This window comes from Caretta caretta, chromosome 2 (genome assembly GCF_965140235.1).
Source record: "Caretta caretta isolate rCarCar2 chromosome 2, rCarCar1.hap1, whole genome shotgun sequence".
Classification (NCBI taxonomy): Eukaryota; Metazoa; Chordata; order Testudines; family Cheloniidae; genus Caretta; species Caretta caretta.
The window spans coordinates 222841522-222867371 of NC_134207.1; the positions used below are offsets into that span (position 1 = coordinate 222841522).

The following is a 25850-nucleotide window of genomic DNA, read 5'->3' on the forward strand; positions in this document are numbered from 1 at the left end:
ATCTGCTGATATCAAGGGTAGTGACCCTGGGAAATGTGCAGGTCATAGTGGATGGCTTTGCTGCAATGGGATTCCCTAACTGTGGTGGGGCCATAGACGGAACCCATATCCCTATCTTGCCACCGGAGCACCACGCCGCCGAGTACATAAACCGCAAGGGGTACTTTTCAATAGTGCTGCAAGCTCTGGTGGATCACAAGGGACGTTTCACCAACATCAGCGTGGGATGGCCGGGAAAGGTACATGACGCTTGCATCTTCAGGAACTCTGGTCTGTTTCAAAAGCTGCAGGAAGGGACTTTATTCCCAGACCAGAAAATAACTGTTGGGGATGTTGAAATGCCTATATGTATCCTTGGGGACCCAGCCTACCTCTTAATGCCATGGCTCATGAAGCCGTACACAGGCAGCCTGGACAGTAGTCAGGAGCTGTTCAACTACAGGCTGAGCAAGTGCAGAATGGTGGTAGAATGTGCATTTGGATGTTTAAAGGCGCGCTGGCGCAGTTTACTGACTCGCTTAGATCTCAGCGAAACCAATATTCCCACTGTTATTACTGCTTGCTGTGTGCTCCACAATATCTGTGAGAGTAAGGGGGAGACATTTATGGTGGGGTGGGAGGTTGAGGCAAATCGCCTGGCTGCTGGTTACGCGCAGCCAGACACCAGGGCGGCTAGAAGAGCACAGGAGGGCGAGGTACGCATCAGAGAAGCTTTGAAAACCAGTTTCATGACTGGCCAGGCTACGGTGTGAAAGTTCTGTTTGTTTCTCCTTGATGAAACCCCCCGCCCCTTGATTCAATCTACTTCCCTGTAAGCTAACCACCCTCTCCTCCTCCCTTCAATCACCGCTTGCAGAGGCAATAAAGTCATTGTTGCTTCACATTCATGCATTCTTTATTCATTCATCACACAAATAGGGGGATGACTACCAAGGTAGCCCACGAGGGGTGGTGGAGGAGGGAAGGAAAATGCCACACAGCACTTTAAAAGTTTACAACTTTAAAATTTATTGAATGCCAGCCTTCTTTTTTTTTGGGCAATCCTCTGTGGCGGAGTGGCTGGTTGGCCGGTGGCCCCCCCACTGCGTTCTTGGGCATCTGGGTGTGGAGGCTATGGAACTTGGGGAGGAGGGCAGTTGGTTACAGAGGGTCTGCAGTGGCAGTCTGTGCTCCAGCTGCCTTTGCTGCAGCTCAACCATACACTGGAGCATACTGGTTTGGTCCTCCAGCAGCCTCAGCATTGAATCCTGCCTCCTCTCATCATGCTGCCACCACATTTGAGCTTCAGCCCTGTCTTCAGCCCGCCACTTACTCTCTTCAGCCCACCACTTACTCTCTTCAGCCCGCCACCTCTTCTCCCGGTCATTTTGTGCTTTCCTGCACTCTGACATTATTTGCCTCCACGCATTCGTCTGTGCTCTGTCAGTGTGGGAGGACAGCATGAGCTCAGAGAACATTTCATCTTGAGTGCGTTTTTTTTTCTTTCTAAGCTTCACTAGCCTCTGGGAAGGAGAAGATCCTGTGATCATTGAAACACATGCAGCTGGTGGAGAAAAAAAAAGGGACAGCGGTATTTAAAAAGACACATTTTATAAAACAGTGGCTACACTCTTTCAGGGTAAACCTTGCTGTTAACATTACATACATAGCACATGTGCTTTCATTACAAGGTCACATTTTGCCTCCCCCCACCGCGTGGCTACCCCCTCAACCCTCCCCTCTCCCTGTGGCTAACAGCGGGGAACATTTCTGTTTAGCCACAGGCAAACAGCCCAGCAGGAATGGGCTCCTCTGAGTGTCCCCTGAAGAAAAGCACTCTATTTCAACCAGGTGACCATGAATTATATCTCACTCTCCTGAGGATAACACAGAGAGATAAAGAACGGATGTTGTTTGAATGCCAGCAAACATACACTGCAATGCTTTGTTGTACAATGATTCCTGAGTACGTGTTACTGGCCTGGAGTGGTAAAGTGTCCTACCATGAAGGACGCAATAAGGCTGTCCTCCCCAGAAACCTTTTGCAAAGGCTTTGGGAGTACATCCAGGAGAGCCGCGAATGCCAGGGCAAAATAATCCTTTCACATGCTTGCTTTTAAACCATGTATAGTATTTTAAAAGGTACACTCACCAGAGGTCCCTTCTCCGCCTGCTGGGTCCAGGAGGCAGCCTTGGGAGGGTTCGGGGGGTACTGGCTCCAGGTCCAGGGTGAGAAACAGTTCCTGGCTATCGGGAAAACCGGTTTCTCCACTTGCTTGCTGTAAGCTATCTACAACCTCATCATCATCATCATCTTCTTCGTCCCCAAAACCTGCTTCCGTATTGCCTCCATCTCCATTAAAGGAGTCAAACAACACGGCTGGGGTAGTGGTGGCTGAACCCCCTAAAATGGCATGCAGCTCATCATAGAAGCGGCATGTTTGGGGCTCTGACCCGGAGTGGCCGTTCGCCTCTCTGGTTTTCTGGTAGGCTTGTCTCAGTTCCTTAAGTTTCACGCACCACTGCTTCATGTCCTTGTTATGGCCTCTGTCCTTCATGCCCTGGGAGATTTTGACAAAGGTTTTGGCATTTCGAAAACTGGAATGGAGTTCTGATAGCACGGATTCCTCTCCCCATATAGCGATCAGATCCCATACCTCCCGTTCGGTCCATGCTGGAGCTCTTTTGCGATTCTGGGACTCCATCATGGTCACCTCTGCTGATGAGCTCTTCATGGTCACCTGCAGCTTGCCACGCTGGCCAAACAGAAAATGAGATTAAAAAGTTTGCGGTTCTTTTCCTGTCTACCTGGCCAGTGCATCTGAGTTGAGAGTGCTGTCCAGAGCGGTCACAATGGAGCACTCTGGGATAGCTCCCGGAGGCCAATACCGTCGAATTGTGTCCACAGTACCCCAAATTCAAGCCGGCAAGGCCGATTTAAGCGCTAATCCACTTGTCAGGGGTGGAGTAAGGAAATCGATTTTAAGAGCCCTTTAAGTCGAAATAAAGGGCTTCATCGTGTGGACGGGTGCAGGTTTACATCGATTTAATGCTGCTAAATTCGACCTAAAGTCCTAGTGTAGACCAGGGCTGAGTAACTTTGGATGTGTGGTACACCCTATACCACCCCACTATGCTTGAGCCTGATCAGCTCCGTGTAATTTTGCTGTATGTCAAATAAAAGCACCTGGGTGACAAAGTCTAGAGTCACACTGAGTTCTTTTGGATCCCAAAGAACTGGATAAAGTGTTTTCCCAGAACTGGACAAGGTGTTCTGGATAAGCCAAGTGGAAAAGTGCTCAGAGGGAATCCCACCATTAATGTGAGTACAGCGTACATCAGTTGGTCCTTACACAGGTTAATCTACCAGTGAGGAGAACATTTTGGCTACAATAGGCTTGAATAAAGACTGGGAGTGGATGGGTCATTACACAAAGTAAAACTATTTCTCCATGTTTATTCCATGCCCCCCCACACACACACTGTTCCTCAGATGTTCTTGTCAACTGCTGGAAATGGCCCACCTTGATTATCACTATAAAACGCCCTAGTTTAATGTGAATAAGCATGGGCCAGACTTTCAGGCAATTTAGATGTGTAGAAAGCCCCACTGTGTGACTATTATAATCAAAAAGTGGGCTATATGCAATTGTGAATTTGTGAGCTTTGTAGAAGGTTCAAGCTGGGATGAAATTTTGCAGGCAATGCTGCTCTAGCTTACAGTAACCAGGACCCACACCTTCTACAGGAGGAATTAATTTATGGAAGAGTACACTGGTATACAATGATCATGGGATTACAATGAAGGTTGAAAAAAAATGAGCCCTACTACCATTGAGTACACATGTTCTGTAGTTTGGGCTTTCTGTTTTTTTGTCACTGACATCACTGATCGTCCAAGTAACCTTGAAGCACTAAATTCCCTTAGCACTGAAATTAGAAAATGGTGAGAGGGAAGTAACCCTTGTAGGAACCAGAGTACCACAGGTAAATAAACTTAATGATAGTCAAACAGGACTTAAGAAGTTCTCCAAATAACGATTAGGAATACTGAGGTTTGCAGTAACGTGGTATAATATCCAAGAACAGCAGCAGGCATTACCACTGGAATGTGGAGGAGGAAACGGCCAGGTTTTCCAAATAGTGAAATAGAAGAGTTTCCTGCTTGAGGTGGGTGTGGGGCTGGTGTAGTTTCTAAGCTCAAAGGGAAAACCATAAACCCTTCCTAGCTCACTGTGGATGGTTCAGACACTGTAGGTGTTTTGTTTTTCCAACACACTTTTTCATTTCTTCCACTCCTCTTGCCACTGAGCTGTTACTTTCTTTGCATTGTGCCTGAAGCTCCTGCCTCTCATATATTTCAGTTATCAGACCCAAAGGAGGCAGGGCAAGCAGATTTGTTAACACAAATGGAAAACAGACACAGAATGATAGCTGGGAAGACCTGGTGATCAGTAATGTAATGCTAATGTGGGCTCCTGTGCTTTGTGCTCTGATCTTTCAAAAAGATACCAAGAAATCTGAATAAATACTGTACATGTTGCAACAGCCTTAGTGTGTTCTCCATTATTGTGCGCTCTCTCCAACCTTTGCAACCGGGCATTGTTAGTCATACATGCCACATATGAGGTGGATTTCTAATTGGGGGCCCTTGTGAACAGAGCTAGTGGTCTCAGCCTAGTTTTGAGTTGGCAGATATCCACGTCTTATGCAAAAACAACCATTCACCAACACAACAGGCATTTTGGTTGGCAATCTGAGTAGACTGAGTGGGAATGGATCCTGGACTACGCACTGTCCCCTAGAGGTGATCCTTCCACGTCAGGGCTGAGGCACACCGACAGAGTCTGGGAAAGTTTGCACTCTCATTGTTTGTACAATTCTACTCTTTTGAAGAAATGGAGGACTTTGGCCTCCTGGTTCATTAAGCTGGCATGTTTCACATGTGTAGTAAATCAGCTGAGTTTCTATTTCCCTCCTTCCCTCACAATGAATGACCCTGGAGGTCACCCTTTAATAGCTCTGTACAGTATTGCCCAGCCATGAGGATGGAGAAAGGAAAGCAGACATTACATATGACTAACAAGACAGTCCAAAGCAAATTCACAGTTCAAAACCTGATTCTGAGTTATAGCCATACACTCAAGGATCTGAAAAATACCCTGTGATCTGTATGCCCAATTAAAATTTAAGCAGAGCGCCATAGAATCTAAGTTCAGTTGTCACTGGATAGATTTTGCTGCAGAATTGAGGGCCATTTTGTTGCTGAATACTGGAGATTTGGATATATATTTTCTCTTTATGATAATAAAAAAGTTTGTCCTAAAACATTGGTAGGTTTAATCCATCTCTATCACATATCCTCTCCTGCCATTGTCAAAACACTACATGTGCAAAGATGGGGCTCTGAATATGTACACAAGTTAAGGAAAGCAAACTGAGGAGCATGTGCTGTACCGAATTTACAAATAGCTGTAACTGCATTGTTTCTAAACCAAATATCTTAAAACAAGGGAAGAACTCTAGTGCATCATGAGGACAAAATATGCACCAATTATGTTATATTAAAATAAGCGATATCTGATTATTCAAGTACAGTATTCACTTAACTGATGAAAAAATTCTTTTTTATGTACTTTCAGGTAACTCGAAGGTGACCTGAGGAGCATCTGGGTCTTAAGTCGATCATGTCACTGTTGCATTGCAATATGATCCCTCAAAAATGTTTCAAACTGCATTACTGCAAACTAGCCAGCTCTATCTTCAGCACTCTCTACTTCAGTTACTTTTCATGATGTTTCACAAATGATGCAGCAGGCCTCCGTAATTCTCTCTCTAATAACACGTTCCAGGTAATTGTTGGTTTCTTGGAATGCCTGTGCCTATACTTCACGCCATAATTAAAGGAATTGCATAAACCTTGGAACAGTATTTGGAAATCTGCAAATGGAAGTTTACTTTACAAATGTTAGGGAGGAATAGGAAGCCAAAGAGCTAAAATCAGCAGGCTGTGGTGTGTTCACTTTGAATAGTTTGAGGAAGACACCTTTCTGTTTTAGCCATCAGGACTGGACTCACTTCCATGGGATCTTTTAAGTACATGGGGAAAGAGGTCAGTGGGAGTGACAGCAGGTCCTCACAGAAGAGCTCAGAGGGGACTTATTGGCACAAGAGGAAGACAGTGCTTAAAACTAAACAAATGATTGATTTTTAAAGTTCAAGAGTCAATGCTAGGAACAGATAAGGGTTGCCACAGGGAAAACCATATTACCAAAGAGAAAAAGACCTCCTCCTACAGCAGCGCATCAAGAACAATTATGGGGTAGGTTCTGAATCTGAAGTCCCCATTTAAGGATTGAATCTGGCTTTTCTTTTACAAGCAAAGGCATTCTGAAGGAGGTCCAGAGGGCTAAGCTGCACCTGGAGACCAAAGGAAGAATTTTGGATGACTCAGTCAAAATTCTGCTTGGGGGCTCCCAGGGAGTGGAATGGCAACTGCACCCTCCTTTATCCATTGTGTTAAGTAGCTCTTTCATGATAAGGGAAGGCTTAGAACTATGTTCTTGTCTGAATCCAAACTAGCTTTTATCCAACATGTCCATTTTTGTCTGGGTGTTCCTGTGGCAATGCCACCAACACTTACTCTAGGACATCAGTCAGAAATGTTAAGTTAGGCACCAGCAAGGTTCTCTCAGAGCAGAGGAGCGCAAACTACAGCCCATGGGCCGGATCTGGCCCATCAGGGCTTTCTATCTGGCCCGTGGGATTGCCAGCCCCGTGGTGCAGCGGGGCTAAGACAGGCTCCTGCCTGCCCTGGCCCCGCGCTGCTCCCAGAAGCGGCCGGAACCACGGCCCCTCGGGGATGGGGGGTGGCAGAGGGCTTCGTGCGCTGCCCTTGCCCGCAGGCACCACCCCCTTCAGCTCCCATTGGCCGGGAACAGGGAACCGGGACCAATGGGAGCTTCAGGGGTGACACCCACAGGTGAGGGAAGTGCATGGCGGAGCCCACACCCTGAACCCCTCCTGCACTGTGCACCCCAACCCTCTGCCCTTAGCCTGCCTTGAGCCCCCTGCTGCACCTAATCCCCTGCTTTGAGCCCCCTCCTGCACCCCAAACCCCTGCCCTGAGCCCCAAACCACCTGCTGCACCCCACATCCCTTCTGGGTTCACAAATTTGACCACTCTTTTCAGGAATTTTCCTCAATAATTCATTTAAAACATACCCACCACCAAAGCTCGTTCACTCGACTATTTCCTAAAAGTGAGCAGGAAAAGAGTGCAAATCCAGTTGTACTGATATGAAAAAGTGATAATATCTAAACCTTTTTTGTAGTATTCTTCCATCTCTATTTTAGAAGACTCCGGTAGTACTATTACCAACATAAGGCTAGACTCACCCTGGGTGAGATATCTTAGAGTAGGTGAGAGTGCGTGTTGGAGGGGTAAATGTGGCATAGTCTCACCTTGTGGCTCCCTGATCTGAGGTTCATTACAGGCTGGCCCAGCTTCTAGCATAGTTCAGAGCAACCTCAAGGCTTTGTTAAATTATGTCCAAATTACATTCTAAGGACCATTTCAGCAGCCAGTGATCACGAGAGCACAGCAGCACTTTGGTCAGGCCCTCTTTTTCCCAGCTATGCCCCTGTGCTTCGAACTGTGGTGTGTGCGGGGGCATCAACAGAGAGCCATTGCAGCTGCTCTATATGCCATCTGGAGATTACCCCTACCTGGAGAATGCTCACTGGGCCAAATCAGCTCGGTTCCCGTCTACTTTATGCCACGAGAGCAGAGACAAAGATCTGAACCAGAAAGAGCAGATTATTTTTTTATTTCAGTAGATAACCATACTTTAGGTAACCAGGTCTTTAGTTTGGGTTCTTGCTCACCAGTAAAGATAATCCTCCATTTGATGTTGCCTTGCTTGGTTATACTTCTGTATTCTGTCTACTAGCCACATCAGGCTTTATAATATTTATTAATTCTTGCCAGAAATAATATATTAGCTGATTTCAGTATAGCTGTTTTTGAGAAGGTACCTAAGGGCCTTTCTTCCTGGCCCCATGGACCTCAGAACCATGTCTCAGGGCTTTCCAATGTCCTGATCATTTTATATCAGGAGAGGCTTTATGCCACCTTCTCCAGTGGCTAGTAGGGGAACCTGCACCCCCACACTACTTTCCAGCCCAGCCACCCTAAAACCAAAAGCCAAGGTGTCTCAGTCAGACTCCTTGCTGCTGACTCCCTGGGCTCCTCCTCACCTAGGCTTTCTCAGGCCTGCTTCCCTGCAGCCTCTGTAGACTCAGCCTTTCCTTAGGGATGAGATTCACAGGGCATTCCGCTGGAGTCCCCAACAAAAAAAGAGCATAAACGTATAAACAAAAACCCACTTCTGCCCTCCTTTGGCTTGACCTTAATGCCTGCTCTCTCAAATGCCTCTCAGGGCTCCCCCAGACCCCTGAGTTCCTGATCCTGCCTGGGCTCTCCGCCAGAGCCTGCGCTACTCCAGCCATAGGTAGCTACTCTGTCTCCCCTGGCTGTTTCCCAGCCTTCTCTAGACAGGCTAGGATCCCAGGACTTACTCCCCTCCAGGGCTTCCTCCTCATTAAGGCTATGGCTACACTGGAGAGCTTACAATGGCGCAGCTGCACTGAGGCAGCTATACCGCTGTAAGCTCTCTAGTGTAGCTGCTTTAAGCCAACGGGAGAGAGCGCTCCTGTCAGCTTAACTAATCCACTCCCAACGAGCGGCGGACGTTATGTTGGCAGGAGAAGCTCTCCTGCCCGCATAACACTGTCCACACCGGCGCTTAGGTCGGTGTAACTTATGTCACTCAGGGGATGGCTTATTCACACCCCTGACCAACATATGTTATATTGACATAAGCTGTAGCATAGACATATCCTCACGCTCTGTTCTCAGAAAGTGACTGCAGACCCTCTCTGTACATCCCCTTCTGCTACAAACTTTCTCTCTCTCTACTAACTAGCCTGCTGCAGCCCAGCTGGTCTTCACATTCCAGATGCAGCCAGATAACCTAATTGTCTTCTCAGGCCCTCATTAACCCATTCAGGGCCTGTGTGTGATACATGACCCATCACAGGTCCCTAAGGATATGTCTACACTGCAATGTAAGCTTGGGCTCAGACTCAGGTTCAAGCCTAACCCCCCTTCCATCCACACACAAATCGTGTTAACCCAGGGCTTGGATCAGAGCACAGGTCAAGCCTTAACCCAGGGCTTGAGTCCTATTGCTTTGCAGTGGCAGTCCCAGTTGACTCAGGTTCCTCCAAAAAGTAACCCACAATCCTATGGGCCATCTTCCTTTGTCTTCTCTGTCCCAAGAATCTTGAATCTACTCTATTGAAAACAGAAGCAACCATCCTTGGTGTACTGCAGCAGCTCAATGAGTCAGTGTCAACACTTACATTGTCTTCTGACCACCGAGCTGCAAACACACCAGCAGAAAGCCTCCTGTGTTTGCAAAGGAGATTGAACAGAACAAACCTTCTGCAAAGCACGCACTTCCTGGTCACAGCAGCACAGCCTGGATTTTTGGAAAATCTCTCGTGAACGGCCAGCAAAACTGTACACATCCCCAGTGCTTTGGAACGCGCAGGCTCTGCAGCTGCTCCTCAGTGGGTGCATCAGCTCTGACAAACCATGGTCCCAGAATGTGCTCCTGCTGCTCCTGCTCCAAAGCCTGCTCTGGAGCTGGTTCCAGAAACACAGTGACTTCATTGTCCCCACTCAATGCCTGCTGTTGGCTCCCATCAGTCCCACAGCTCGATTCTGGGACCAGCAGGACACTGTCCTGGCTGACCAAGTCTTCATGCACCACTGTTGGCTCCATCCTGCGTGCAGTGACCAGAATCCAGTCAAAGTCCTCATAAAACAGGCATGATTTTGGTGATTTGTGCTAGGTGTGGTTCTGGTCCCTTTTTTCCCCCTGTAGAGTTCTGTTGTTACTAGTGTTTTGGCATGGTAATGGCAGCTGGCCGACCTGGGAATGGGTGAGTGTTATAATTTTCTAATACATGTTTATGAAGAACGTTTTTTTATTTCATCAAGAAATGTTATTGCTATCACTGCTTCATTCCATACAATGTGTATTTAACATAGTAAAGGTAAACACGTACCCAGGGACAACTGGAAATTAGTATGCAAAGACTATCCGTGGTCATGTCATTCGTAAGTACATTGCATGGCACTAAAATGCCCCACTGCACCCCCACAGGCACATTCATAGAGGTACTACTCCCTCTTTTAGTGGGCTATGTAAGTCCATAACGTGGGAGCACAAAGCATCCCTGACTACTGTTGCCCAGGTGCATCCAGACCCTTGTGGCTCCCTGATCTGAGGTTCATTACAGGCTGGCCCAGACCCAGCCTGGGATGTGGTTGGTTTGATTCAAAGCCCCAGGTTCGAGCCCAGGTTAGAAAATTCATAACCTAGGTTTACTGAATGCATCCGATGAAGTGAGTTGTAGCTCACGAAAGCTTATGCTCAAATAAATTTGTTAGTCTCTAAGGTGCCATAAGTACTCCTTTTCTTCAATCAGTGTAGACACTTAAGCCCTGGGTTCTTTCACGCAGGATCAATGGACTCAAGTCCCACTAACCCTGGGCTTACATTGCATTGTAGACATTCCCAAAGTGACTTAGGAGCACAAATCCCATGGTACTTGTGGTCTTAAATTCCTTAGGTACTCTGGAAAATCTCAGGCTAGGTGCCAGAACATGGGTTTAGGAGCCTAACTTTAGGCAACCAGTTTTTAAATTTTGTGACCATACAATAAGTTAAAGTACAGGGATCTAGTCTGTTGACAAAAAAGTGGGTGATAATGTGATGCTGGCAGACCAGATGCCAGCTCATGCCAAGGCCTAGGGTTCACCCAACACTGACAAATGCATAGCTGGAAACCAGACTGACTCACCTGTGTGTTAGTTTAGTTAAAATAGATTATTAGTGTTATAAGAATGTGTTTAGACTTTATGGAACGCTTGTAGGATGCCGCATGTACTAATTCTGCTTATAATATCTGTATCCCGTGGTATAAAGTTATATTGCGTGTCTACATGATAAATCGCTGTAATGTGTAATTCATCAAACAGGATAAGAAGCATTAATTAAGGTAAAGTGCTCATCCTGCACACAAGATGGTCAATTGAAGGCAAACGAGGCATTGTGTAGCATCAAAGGACAAAGACCTTGTTAATTGCATTCTTCAATCTCTCCAAGAAGGGACTAAAAATCCCTGAGAAAGAGAAACTGGAATCTTTATGCTGTCTAGAGTCTGAGGAGCAAAGATGCCTACACATAAGCAAGAGATCCCTTTGCTGCTCGGCATGGGTCAGCCCTAATGAACATATAATGCTGCTTGTTATAGAAGCTTCAGTTACCTTTTTAAATCTAACACTGTAACTCATTTGTGCATGTGTGCTTCCTGTTTTAACCTTGTAAATAACTCCCTTATTTTCTTTGTTAATAAATCTTTAGTTAGTTTATTACAGGATTGGCTATAGGCAGAGCCATCCCTCGGGTACCGTGAATCGGGGCTATTGCTCCAGGCCCCACGCTTTGGGGGTCCCCGTGGGCCGGTGCGTTTGGCTGGCATGGTCGGTCCCGGAACTGACAGATTCGTCACTTCCACCCTGGGCCCCGCCCTGCCACTAGGGACGGCCCTGGCTAAGGTATTGTCTTTGGGATGAGATCTGAGTACAAATGACCTGGGATAAGTGAATGGTCCTTTGGGACTGGGAGTAACATGACTATTGTCATGATCTTTGGTGTAAAGTGATCAGCTATGGGTGGCACGATAGACCAGAATGCACAAAGGGACTGTCTGTGACTCCGTGGTAAGAATGCTCTAGTGCTCTAGGAGTTCACACTTGTTACTAGGTTGGTGAAATCTAATTATAGATCATACCACCAGTCTGGGGTGTCAGCTCTGCTTTTCGATAGTCTGCCCTGAGGTTGACACTGACAGTTGTGAGACACTCCAGACAGCGTGACAGATGGGAACATAATAATTCACACAATAATAGAGAAAGTGGGACAGGAGCAGATGACATTAATGGAAACATGTGAAAAATTAACAGAAAATGGGCACAAGGCCTCCAGAGATGCCAACCTGAACATTCATTCATGGGCTTTTATAGCTTATGAAATCAGTTGTTGCACATGTGAGATCAGAACTTGATACAGTTATTAAAATATTTGAAAATGAACTATTACAAATCTAAAATGCCAGTAAAAATAATGTGCCTTCTGTGGGAATCTGAATGCATTTGTGCAGCACTCAGGCTCCAGGTGTAAGCAACCAATTAGCACCGAGTAAAATGTAACACTTCCCCAAATGCGTGAAGGTAGACCATATTGCCAGTATATGATTGACCCAACAGAGAGAGTACACTTAGGAAAATAAGTGGGCTTGGAGGAATTACCATTAAGTGGAAACATAATTGGTTAAACAACCACAACCAAAGAGTAACGATTAATGGAATGATGTCAGATTGGAAGCAAGTCTCAAGAGGGGTTCCACAGGGATCTGTTCTGGGTCCGGTGTTGTTTAACATCTTTATTAATGACGTGGATGTAGCAACAGAGAGCATCCTGATCAGCTTTGCAGATGACACAAAGCTGTGGGGGAGGGTTGCCAACACTTTGGCGGATAGAGCTAAAATTCAGAGTGATAAATTGGAGAACTGGGCTATAGGCAACAAAACAAAATTCAACAAAGACAAATGTAAGGTGCTACTTATGGAAGAAAACCCAAATGCCCACATACAAAATGGGGAGTAATTGGCTTGGCAGCAGCACTGCTGCAAAGGATCTGGGAGTTGTGGTGGATCACAGCCTCAACATGAGTTAGCAATGCAATGCTGTTGCAAAAAAAGCAAATGCAATTTTAGATTGCATTAGTAGAGGCATAGCATACAACTCATGGCAGATGATAATGCAGCTCTACTCAGTGCTGGTTAGGTCTCAGCTCGAGTGCTGTGTCCAGTTTTGGTCACCAATGTATAAAAAGGATGTAGAGAAACTGAAAAGGATCCAGAGGGGTGTGACAAAGATGCTCAAAGGGATGGAATGCAAGCCATACAAGCAAAGACTGAAGGAACGGGGTATGTTTAGTTTTGAAAAGAGGAGATTAACGAGGGACATGATAACAGTCTTCAAATTTGAACAGCTTCCATAAAAATATGGAAAAAAATTGTTCTTTCTTGCCACAGAGGGCAGGACAAGAGGCAGGGGGTTCAAACTACAGCATAGCATCTTTAGGGTCAACCTCAGGGAAAATTTTCTAACTGTAAGAACAGTAGGACAATAGAACAGACTGCCTAGGCAGGTCGTGGAAGCTCCTTCACTGGAGGTTTTCAAAAGGAGGCTGGATAGCCATCTGTCTTGATGGTTTAGACACAACAAATCCTGCATCTTGGCAGGGGTTAGACTAGATGACCCTTGTGGTCCCATCTAACCCTATGATTCTATAATAGCTTCAGCACATGGCTGAGAGCTCTGAGGCAGCCTGGCAACCTGTCCTAGCTGATTGGCTTGAAAGGGAAACAGAGAGAGTCCTGGCTTTGTTGACAAGCGTTAATAGGCTTTGAATCTTAATGTCTGCTTCCAGCTGTGTGCATTTGCTTCTCTCTATGGGCTGCAAAGGTATGCTATCTTTTTTGTGCTTACCTTAGCGGTGTGCCACAATGTTGTGGTGATTTCAAGGCATAAAGCACAAGTACGTAGCTTTCATCCCTGAATAACAGGCTGTGAGAATTTTGTTTCCATATGCCCATCTTGCTGACCACTCAGCTCACCTGAAATTCCCATATAGGGTTGCCAACTTTCTAACTGCAGAAAACCGAACATCCTTGCTCTGCCCCTTTTCCTGCCCCTTGCCCAAGGCCCTGCCCTCACCTGCCCCTTCTCCAAGGCCCTGCCCCTGCTCACTACATCTCCCCTCCCTCTGTCGCTCGTTCTCCCCCACCTTCGCTCACTCACTCATTTTCAATGGGTTGGGGCAGGGGGCTGGGGTGCGGAAGGGGGTGAGGGCTCTGGCTGGGGGTGCGGGGTCTGGGTTGGGGCCAGAGATGAGGTGTTTGGGATGCATGAGGGGGCTCAGGGCTTGGGGCTGGAGGGTGGGGCCAAGGGGTTTGAAGTGTGGAAGGGGGCTCTGGGCTGAGGCAGGGGGGTGGGGTGTGGGAGTTCTTGGCTGGGGGTGTGGGCTCCATGGTGGGGCCAGAAATGAGGGGTTCAGGGTGCAGGAGGGGTCTCCAGGCTGGGGCAGGGAGTTGGGGTGTGGGATACGGTGCGGGGGTGCAGGCTCTGGGCGGCACTTTCCTCAGGCAGCTCTAGGAAATGGCCAGCATGTCCCTCCAGCTCAGAGGTGGGCAAACTACAGCCCATGGGCCACATCTGGCCTGCGGGACCCTCCTGCCCGGCCCCTGAGCTCCTGGCTAGTCCCCGGCCCCTCCCCTGCTGTCCTTCCACCCCTACAGCCTTACCATGCTGCACCACCGGCCCAATGCTCTGGGAGGCCGGGCAGCGCAGTTGCAGAGCCACAGCCTGACCCGGTGCTCCAGGCAGTGTGGTAAGGGGCAGGGGGGTTGGATAGAGGGCAGGGGAGTTCGGGGGTGTGGTCGGGTCGGGGGTGTGGATAGGGGTCAGGGCGGTCAGAGGGCGGGAAACAGGAGGGTTGGATGGGGCTGGGGTCCCGGGGGGCAGTCAGGGGTGGGGAGTACGGGAATGGTCAGGGGACAGAAGCAGGGGGTGGTGGATGGGGTAGAAGTCCCGGGGGGGCTGTCAGGGGACAGGGAACAGGTGGGGTTGGATGGGGCAGGAGTCCCGGGGGAGCCATCAGGGGGTGAGAAGCGGGGGGTTGGATAGGAGGTGGAGGCCAGGCCACGCCTAGCTGTTTGAGGAGACACCCCCACCCCTAACTGGCCCTCCATACAATTTTGGAAACCCGATGTGGCCCTCAGGCCAAAAAGTTTGCCCATCCCTGCTCTAGCTCTTAGGTGAAGGGGTGGCCACAGGGTTGTGCGCACTGCCCCCGCCTACAGACGCCGCCCTCGCCGCTCCCACTGGCTGCGGTTCCCAGCCAATGAGAGCTGCGGAGCCAGAGCTCGGAGTGAGGGCAACGTGCGGAGCCCCCATGGCCGCCCCTATGTCTAGGAGATGGAGGGACATGTTCCCGCTTCCCGGGAGCCGCGCAGAGCCAGGTAGGGAGCCTACCAGCCCTGCTGCACCGGCAGCACCACCAACTGGACTTTTAACGGAACAGTCAGCAATGCTGACCAGAGCTGCCAGAGTCCGTTTTTGACTGGGTGTTCCGGTCAAAAACTGGACACCTGGCAATCCTATTCCCATGCCATGAGCACAACTGATTTCTTGGGCTTTGATGCAATCTGAAGCATATTAAATCTCACACTTTCTGCTCCCCTAAGTGAAAAGACCCTGCAGGTATGCTTACACCACAGCCTATCATGCAGATCAATTATTGTTTCTTTGTACTCCCCCCGTGGTTTGCATCCACCTGTTTTTTTCTTGTTTTATACTTAGATTGTAACTCTTTTGTTCTGTGTTTTTACATCACCAAGCAAATGGGGTTCTGGTCCATGACTGGGGCATCTCAGCACTATGGTAATACAAATAATAATAATAAACATGTGCATTGTATGTGATTACCCAATTTTCATAGCAAAAGGTCAGGTATTGTACACTAGCCTGGATGTAACATGAAGCCTGTAATCCAAGATACGTCCCAAATTCAGCTACCCTTCTCTGGTGAGAAGCAAAACATATATTCTGCATATAATAAAAATTGAAACACACACCAGTATATTATAGGGGGAAGAGATGGAGGACAGACATAATTAACAAAATTAAATAAACAAGGCCCTCAGAAACTGCAAGGATGCTGTCAGGGTTACATGGCTAGCAGTACCCTTGACCCCTTTCTGGTCTTCGAGTGCACCCCTTCAAGTGTTAGGTCTTGAGTACTTACTTTTCCTAGTGGGGAAAATGCCATAATTCTCTGACTCAAGGGTACAGCACCCTTGTAACCACTTGTGATTACTCAGCAGGCCTGACTGGATTTGGAATCTGCAAGTCTTTTCTTTGGGAGCTGTGACCAATGGATAACACAGGTGACCAGATAGTTTTCTCAAAACAAAGTATTGTTTAAGCTGAAGCACAGGAACTAAGCATAACATAAGAGGAAAATGATTTTAACACAATAAAAAGTCTATATGCATGACTATCTTACGTACATGGCCCTGGCTAGGTCTATCAGACCCTAGATCTTAATTGCTGGAGTCTGGGTGTCAGTCTTTTCTCCAGTAGTCTCTGCCTTGGTCTTCCCTTTCCTCCTTCGACTCTGTCCTTCAGGGTCTTCATTTTTAAAACCAGCCAAAGTTCTTTGCTTGTCTTTGCTTGTTCTTTGCCACACTCCCTTGTCCCAATTCAGCAGCTCAGCAGGGTGTCTGGAGGTGCACTCCAAAGTGGTTATCTTTGCATTGGCTCTTATCCCTTGAATAAATTGGTTAGTCTCTAAGGTGCCACAAGTACTCCTTTTCTTTTTATCCCTTGAAGTGTTTGCCAGGAGATGTGAATATCAGTACCCACTCCTCTTCCCAGATGTATATCCTGACAAAGCTGCCAGCGAGCTAACACAACATATGTATTCAGTAAATAACACAATACGTGGTCAAAATAAAGTATTCATAATTTATTGCAGCTCAGCCCCACATCCCTCACAGATACACAGCAAAGAGTATTTATAGCTTTAAAAAAATCTGAATCAAGCTTTCAGACTCATTTTAAATTCACTAAAACAGGGACATAGAGAGAGAACTCTAGTCTCAACCCATCCTACTGTCATCACATATTTCAGGGGTTGCCACACTTTTGTAGATTCAGATAAGCCCAATTACAGCCCTTCCCATACTGGCATTTTATGTATTGCAAGACAAGTAAATGCTCTGGGAGACATTTATATTTATATCTGTAACTTCCAAGAGTGTCAGAATGTTACTGTCACTTCAATGTCATTTCCCTTTCCCCCAACATATTAGCTATTCATATTTCTAATATGATTTAAGAGAAATAAACTACACTATCAAACCAATAAAATAAGAACTAATATAATAGAATGAAGGGCTCTTGAATATTTAACAGTTTTTTTCATTCTCTACATTTGTGTTTAAAAATGAAAAGGAGTCTTTAAAGGGAAGCGAACACTTATCTATGCTATCATTTCACTTTTGCTCTGAGAGTGGCAAAATGTTGAACATCTATCAGGGACGAAGCCCATTCCTTTAATTCTTACCCAAGTGTGTAGCTCTACTGAAGTCAATGGGAGTAAAGGCTGCCTTATGGCCTTGCATTAAATCCAACTGTGAACTAATAAGGGTTTTTGTGAAGTTAAATGTGTAAATTTTTCCATTCCCATATAGGTGGTTTTCATGCTTTCCTACCTTACTTCCTCCAGCAAGGCTATGAAATGGCCTTTTTCTAATGGGTGCATTTCAAATTTTGTGCATAGTAAAACTTCTGTAAAAATTGTGTAACAGTTATTAACTTCAGAGGCCTTTTACACTTCAGTGTGCAATTCATCACTAACTTTGGGAGCCAAAACCAATGGGTAATGGTTTAATGTTTATAAACTCCTGCGTCATCATTTGAGAAGACAAAACTTTATATTAGGGCTTGTCATGCACAAGAGAATCTGGGGAGGGAAAAGAAACAACTGTTTTTCTGACATTTGAAGATGAATTCCAGTATTATTGATATGCATGTATAAAGTTACACCTTGAAAATAAATTTAGGCTCTTCAAAACATGATGATTTCAAGTATTTTCTTTGTACAGCTTAGTTCTTCATTTTGTTCACGTTTTTTTTCTTTCTCTCCAGATGCTGTGACTTCTGTTTTTAGTTATACTTCTGTACTGCCAAAATGAAATGAGTCCAACAGTTGTGTCAGTTCTATCTGCCCTCAGCTCAATTTTTTTAAAAACAACCCTGGAATATTTTAAGGGTTTTTTTGTGTGTGTGGAATCTTCAGAGAAAGCTGACGTGTCATTCAAGCCTCCATATTTAAACCTGGTGATTTGTTTTCTGACTGAATAAACTGGAACTAGCTCTGCTTCAGTTTTTGCAAATAAGCATGTGCACACATGAGGGAATAGTCTTCTTAACATTTTCCTGTTCCTGAGAAAGTCAGGAGAAGACAATGAAGGCAAAGTAGTAGAACTTGATAGCAGCTGACTACCATGAACATGGAATTTATTCCAGAATGTGAAGGCTTGTGGCAAAAGAAATAAGGGAACCTCAAGTATATATTGTAAGACTCTGGGAATAGAAATGTGACTTGCAAAACCATCTGACTAGTGTGCTCATCCATCATTGCTGGATATAGTGATGGATACTGGAACAATGTGTGTATCGAATTCAAACACTTTTCCACAACTTCTGCTCAGAATGGAGAGTGACAATGAAAATGAACACCATCTCAAATACTTAAATCTCCAGTGCATCCTGCATACAAAGATCAATATCCATGTTTTATTGTATAGCAATAGCTGCGTCCCCTAGCAACCTGTCAAAACCTTTAGCTTTCCTCTTGACAGCCTTTGTAGTTCAGATACTTGTTGTCAATAGAAAAATCTGCAATGTGTTGAAAAGTTAAAATTAATAGGAACAATAAATTGGATATAAAAATAGACCACATAAGGGATATAGTACTGATTAGATGGGGCAGAGCAGGGCAATGGAGGGGGAGAGGATATGGAGGTGTTCTCTACCGTGTAAATCTGGGACCCACGTCCCTAGGGTATGGGATCTTGACTGTAATTGGAAATAGTAAATGAATGTGGTATGGGGAAGTTAGCTTCAATATGTTTGTTGTTCCATAAATCACCTACAGTGTGTATGTTGCCACCTACCTTTCAGAACTGTTTTCTAAAAACTCTCCATAATAAGTATATTCTTCAGGAGGAAAAAGCCACAATGAATTAGTCTTTATTGGGTTTCTTCTTCAATTAGGTCAAAAGGAAAAGAAACCGATTAGTGCTTTTGACCTGTGACAAAGTCCCCTCAGTGTAAACTGCCCAAACCTGTCAGCTTAGGACCACACTCCCTGAATGCAAAGTAATTCTGACCAAATCTGTATTTTTTGTAAAAAATCTTTTCTCTGCCCAAAAGGGAGACAAAATGCAATTGAGATTCTATGATCCAGATTTTCCATATGTCTGAGAGTGGGATTGGCATTGGTGGCTTTAAATCATCTTTTACATTCCCTCACACTCTCCAATGTCTGCTGAGTGCTGGCCCAGGCCCAGGCTGCTCGATTTTAAGCCAGCTGTCAACATTCCCCACAGGCAATTCACAGTAGCCAGGGTCAGCTCCGTGTTGGGATGCCCCAGCCATACTTCTGCTCAAGACTGAGAAGAGGGTGATGTAGGAGCTGCTGTAAAATACAAAGAAGTGGAGAATCTGGCACCAAGTGACCCAGAGCCATTTCCCACATTTCAGCTTTTTTTGCCTGTCAGTATATTCAATTGAAAAACCGCTCCACAAGTAATGTACAGCTCAGTAGACTTGGTGAAGCATTTAATAAAATACACAAAAAATAAAAAAGCCAGACTATGTGACTTTTCGGAAATTAACATGTAGATCCCTTCAAATGCACTGAGATTAGCCGTTTGTGAAACAGCTGTGGTTTACACCTGGGCCTACACAGTTGAGCATCATCATGAATATGGATGAGAGCTGGTACCAGCTCATCATCCCAGTCTCAGATACCCTATTATACTGTGTGCAGTGCTACATGCTTTGTCAGAAGAAAATACGCTACGTATTTTTTTCCTCACAAAAAATTGCTGTTCATTAGTTCTCTATGAACTAGAGCTACAGCTCCTTATACATAGATTTGGGAAAGAGAATAAACAAAAACTCCGCTTAAAATTGCTTTGGTTTTCAGCTGCACTGTACCATTAATGTTAAGTATAAAGCAGGTATCACTTAGTCTTGGTTTCATAACACAGCAAACCCACAATGTGTTTAGACTACAGCAAGTGTATTTCTACAGCATAGAACTATTTACAGAAAAAAAAGTGAGTTTCATTTAAGCTTTAGTGCAGTTACTCCCATGGATGCTGCAGAGTGAACACACAGAAGAGATGGTGCAGTTGGTCACAAATGACTTAAAGGATTTCTCTTGTCAGCCTCAGATTTGACCCCACCCAGCCTATGATTTGAAATGGAAACACAAGCCCCTGTTTCACTAATGTACGTCATAGATCTATGAACTTTTCACCTCTTCTGCTGGGGAAGTTGGATCAATTTAAAAAAAAAATGTATTTCAATTAAAATAATCTGCTACTGTGTACCTGAGTTACCACCCCGCTCCCAACCAAACACAACTATCCCTCTTCCCTATGCCTCATTTCAGGAAGGACATTTGTGTCCAGAGCTACACCCGAGACTAGGCCAACAAACAAATACACAGTTTTATTTAAAACACGATACTATAGCTCTGCTGTGGACAGAAGCAAGCTCTTTAGGGACTATGCCATACAATACAGAAATGAAATTCAAAAAGCTGAGGGGTTCCTCATTAGCACTCTCATCTATAGAAAAGGGCTCAGTTAAAGAGCAAAGTTGTGTGGAAAAGTTGTGTGCTTCTTCCTAGGGTAGTATTTCGCTTTCATTTCACCTGAATTTATAATGCACATCTCTTAGAGACCCATTTTCACCCAAACCCTCCACCCCCGAAGATCTGCCATCACAAATGCAGTGATTATGGACTCACATTAGCTGAACATTTGCACCAGCAGATTCAGTGTTTGGTAAGAGGCTCCAGTCAGACCCTTAAATGAATAGCATATCTGAGTTTCAGAGATCTGCAAGTGCCAGTGAGGGTAATTTTTTAGTCAATATAATGATAAAGGGAATTTTATTAATATAAATCTTTTTGTTAACTTTGTCACGAGAACACGTTATAGCGTAACGGCAAGTCTAATGGGAAACATCTGGCAGTAGATGTAGTGTCTAAGTTTGTTTCAAGCAATTGCCACTTTTTGTACTAATGAACAAAGAGCTAAAACTGCATGAGTCAAGTGCAAATGTTTACATTATTTAACTGCTTATTTAAATGATAGTAGTATGTTTGTGGCTGAATTGCCTTGAATTTGTCCCTGGAGAGGCCTTACCTTAGACCTTAGTCCATCCCAAGTTTTGCTGCACATTGGGCAATCCACATTTCCCTGGAGAGGAGCAGGATAATCCTAACTAAAGCTAATGATACCTGGTGGCCAGTTTTAAAGGTGACAGTAGTGTCTAAATTTCATCTGAGAAGATATATGATGTTCCAAAACAAATCCTGTGGGAAACCTCACCCATTAAAATATGACAATAGATAAATTATGTATTTCTACCTTCAACCCTGTTTTAGCTACATCAGAGTTGTGCATTGATTGAAGCTGAGAAGCATCTTAATTCCAATGCCCAAAAGAGCTGCAGGAAGGGAACTCTTGCTTGTCAGCAGTGTTTAGTTTTAAATACTGTATGTTACCAAGAAAATCATATTTCATATTTCCTCCTCCTAGTATTTGCTCCTCTCAGACTAATCAAAAGGTTTCTCAACTCTGTTTCTGTTCAAGGTATTCCTACTTCCATTCTGGTCCCAGAGACTTTGCTATTTCATATATCTACAGGGTATTTTGCCCTGCTTTTTTGCAACTACTTTACCCACTTCATGTCTAATGACACCCATTCAGACAATAGATTTTTTTCCTCACATACATTATTTCTCCTGATAGTGACCAGTTATGTGTCTTGAATTTTGTTGCCAATGGTCATTTTATATTATCAGTGTTAACTGTACCTTAATATGTTTTCATATCTACTAATTTTAGTACTTTAAACCAGTAGCTTGCAAACTTCTGTAGTCAGTTGTTATAAGTAATGTCTAACAGCGGTAATGTATAGTAGGGTTACATTGAGAAAAAATCTCCATGCTTGTGAAAAAAAGGAAATATTTTTGTCCTCACCCCAGGTGTTTTCCAAAATGAATAGGTTTTGCTGAGTTGGGCCCAAAGTGAGTGAGTTCTATACTGTCAACTAAGAATTGTGCTCCTAACAGAGAGTTTGATTCAAAACCCAATAGAAATCAATAGAAAGAGTCCTACTGGGCCTTAGATCAGTTCCAAAGTCCTTTGGTGTTTCTGTTGCCTCTCCACTAATGATAATTGGCCCACAATAAAATTAAAAAAAATAACTCAAGCTGCTACTGAAAATCTTGGGTTCAACTATGTTCTCAGTCTGCTTTAAGTCCACTGAGGTAAATGGGATTGGACTGGTGTAAGTGAGAAGAAAATTTGGTCTCTCCTATCAAGAGTTCACGCAGAAATCTATTAATTTAGCAAGGACTTTGCCACTTATCAGCTATAGTTTTGGAACTATATTTTTGGAAATGATCAATTTGCATGTGAAATACTGACTGAAGTGATGTTATTAATGGCAGTATTATTACTTAGAATCATAGAATATCAGGGTTGGAAGGGACTTCAGGAGGTCATCTAGTCCAACCCCCTGCTCAAAGCAGGACCAATACCAACTAAATCATCCCAGCCAGGGCTTTGTCAAGCCTGACCTTAAAAACTTCTAAGGAAGGAGAATCTACCACCTCCCTAGGTAACCCATTCCAGTGCTTCACCACCCTCTTAGTGAAAAAGTTTTTCCTAATATCCAACCTAAACCTCCCCCATTGCAACTTGAGACTGTTACTCCTTGTTCGGTCATCTGGTACCACTGAGAACAGTCTAGATCTATCCTCTTTGGAACCCCCTTTCAGGTAGTTGAAAGCAGCTATCAAATCCCCCCTCATTCTTCTCTTCTGCAGACTAAATAATCCCAGTTTCCTCAACCTCTCCTTATAAAGCATGTGCTCCAGCCCCCTAATCATTTTTGTTGCCGTCCGCTAGACTCTTTCCAATTTTTCCACATCCTTCTTGTAGTGTGGGGCCCAAAACTGGGCACAGTACTCTAGATGAGGCCTCACCAATGCCGAATAGAGGGGAATGATCACTTCCCTCGATCTGCTGGCAATGCTTCTACCTATACAGTCCAAAATGCCGTTAGCTTTCTTGGCAACAAGGGCACACTGTTGACTCATATCCAGCTTCTTGTCCACTGTAACCCTTAGGTCCTTTTCTGCAGAACTGCTACATAGCTGCTTGGTCCCTAGTCTGTAGCAGTGTATGGGATTCTTCCATCTTAACTGCAGGACTCTGCACTTGTCCATGTTGAACCTCATCAGATTTCTTTTGGCCCAATCCTCTAATTTGTCTAGGTCCCTCTGTATCCTTTCCCTACCCTCCAGTGAATCTACCACTAATCCAAGTTTAGTGTCATCTTTCTGAGGGTGCAATCCATGCCATCCTCGAGATCATTAATGAAGATATTGAACAAAACCGGCCCCAGGACTGACCCTTGGGGCACTCCACTTGATACTGGCTGCCAACTAGACATTGATCACTACCTGTTGAGCCCAACAATCTAGCCAGCTTTCTAGCCACCTTATAGTCCATTCATCCAGCCCATACTTCTTTTACTTGCTGGCAAGAATACTGTGGGACACTATATCAAAAGCTTTGCTAAAGTCAATGAATAACACGTCCACTGCTTTCCCCTCATCCACAGAGTCAGTTATCTCGTCATAGAAGGCAATTAGATTAGTCAGACATGACTTGCCCTTGGTGAATCCATGCTGACTGTTCCTGATCGCTTTTCTCTCCTTTATGTGCTTCAAAATTGATTCCTTGAGGATCTGCTCCATGATTTTTCCAGGGACTGAGGTGAGGCTGACTGGCCTGTAGTTCCCCAGATCTTCCTCCTTCCCTTTTTTAAAGATGGGCACTACATTTGCCTTTTTCCAGTCATCCAGGACCTCCCCTGATCGCCATGAGTTTTCAAAGATAATGGCCAATGGCTCTGCAATCACATCCGCCAACTCCTTTAGCACCCTCGGATGTAGCACATCTGGCCCCATGGACTTGTGCTCATCAAGCTTTTCTAAATAGTCTGGAACCTCTTCTTTCTCCACGGAAGGCTGGTCACCTCCTCCCCATACTGTGCTGCCCAGTGCAGCAGTCTGGGAGCTGACCTTGTTCGTGAAGACAGAGGCAAAAAAAGCATTGAGTACATTAGCTTTTTCCACATCCTCTGTCACTAGGTTGCCTCCCGCATTCAGTAAGGGGCCCACACTTTCCTTGACCTTCTTTTTGTTGCTAACATACCTGTAGAAACCCTTCTTGTTACTCTTAACATCCCTTGTTAGCTGCAACTCCAAGTGTGATTTGGCCTTCCTGATTTCACTCCTGCAAGCCTGAGCAATATTTTTATACTCTCCCTGGTCATTTGTCCAGTCTTCCACTTCTTGTAAGCTTCTTTTTTGTGTTTAAGATCAGCAAGGATTTCACTGTTAAGCTAAGCTGGTCACCTACTATATTTACTATTCTTTCTACACATCGGGATGATTTGTTCCCGCAACCTCAATAAGGATTTTGTAAAATACAGCCAGCTCTCCTGGACTCCTTTCCCCCTCATGACAGGTTTCAGAGGAACAGCCGTGTTAGTCTGTATTCGCAAAAAGAAAAGGAGTACTTGTGGCACCTTAGAGACTAACCAATTTATTTGAGCATGAGCTTTCGTGAGCTACAGCTCACTTCATCAGATGTTTACCGTGGAAACTGCAGCAGACTTTATATACACACAGAGAATATGAAACAATACCTCCTCCCACCCCACTGTCCTGCTGGTAATAGCTTATCTAAAGTGATCAACAGGTGGGCCATTTCCAGCACAAATCCAGGTTTTCTCACCCTCCACCCCCCCACACAAATTCACTCTCCTGCTGGTGCTAGCCCATCCAAAGTGACAACTCTTTACATAAAAAGAGTAAAGAGTTGTCACTTTGGATGGGCTAGCACCAGCAGGAGAGTGAATTTGTGTGGGGGGGTGGAGGGTGAGAAAACCTGGATTTGTGCTGGAAATGGCCCACCTGTTGATCACTTTAGATAAGCTATTACCAGCAGGACAGTGGGGTGGGAGGAGGTATTGTTTCATATTCTCTGTGTGTATATAAAGTCTGCTGCAGTTTCCACGGTAAACATCTGATGAAGTGAGCTGTAGCTCACGAAAGCTCATGCTCAAATAAATTGGTTAGTCTCTAAGGTGCCACAAGTACTCCTTTTCTTTTCCCCCCTCATGTTATTCTCCCAGGGCATCCTGCCCATCATATCCCTGAGGGAGTCAAAGTCTGCTTTTCTGAAGTCCAGGGTCCGTATTCTGCTGCTCTCCTTTCTTCCCTGTGTCAGGATCCTGAACTCGACCATCTCATCATCACTGCCTCCCAGGTTCCCATCCACTTTTGCTTCCCCTACTAATTCTTCCCTGATACTTGATCAATATGGAGCTGCTTGTGCACCTCACCATGAGGTAACTTTGTGACTGTGCCTGTTAAGCACAGTAAGAGAGGCTGTGAACACAGTTATGGGAAGGCCTATATGTAGTATGCTGTTAAAGATTTATAAGCACACTACATGAATGCTTCCAACATGGCAATTCATCATGGATATCCAATCCAAAGGCTATTTTAGGACATTTTATTCTACAATGATTTGCCATGAATAGTATTATATAAGGGCCTGCATTTAGGAAGTTTCAACTAGGGTGTTCAACTAAAAGTTTCAACTAGTTTCAACTAGGATGAACAGACAGCAGGGGTGAAAGTAATATGAAACACTTACCGGTTCAGGGGCCCAGCTCCAGGCCCCCGGAAGAGACGAGACCTCAGGCGGAAGAGCC

At 45.1% G+C, this 25850-nt stretch overlaps 1 long non-coding RNA gene across 1 annotated transcript; it reads right to left on the bottom strand.

Moving 5' to 3' along the window:
- Nucleotides 1-983: 983 nt before the first annotated feature.
- On the bottom strand, nt 984-2196 carry LOC142070874 (uncharacterized). The gene is made up of 2 exons (XR_012666791.1): nt 2132-2196; nt 984-1543 (listed from the first exon to the last, which is right to left on the bottom strand). It is a non-coding gene; the product is annotated as an uncharacterized LOC142070874 (long non-coding RNA).
- Between the last annotated feature and the right edge of the window lie 23654 nt (nt 2197-25850).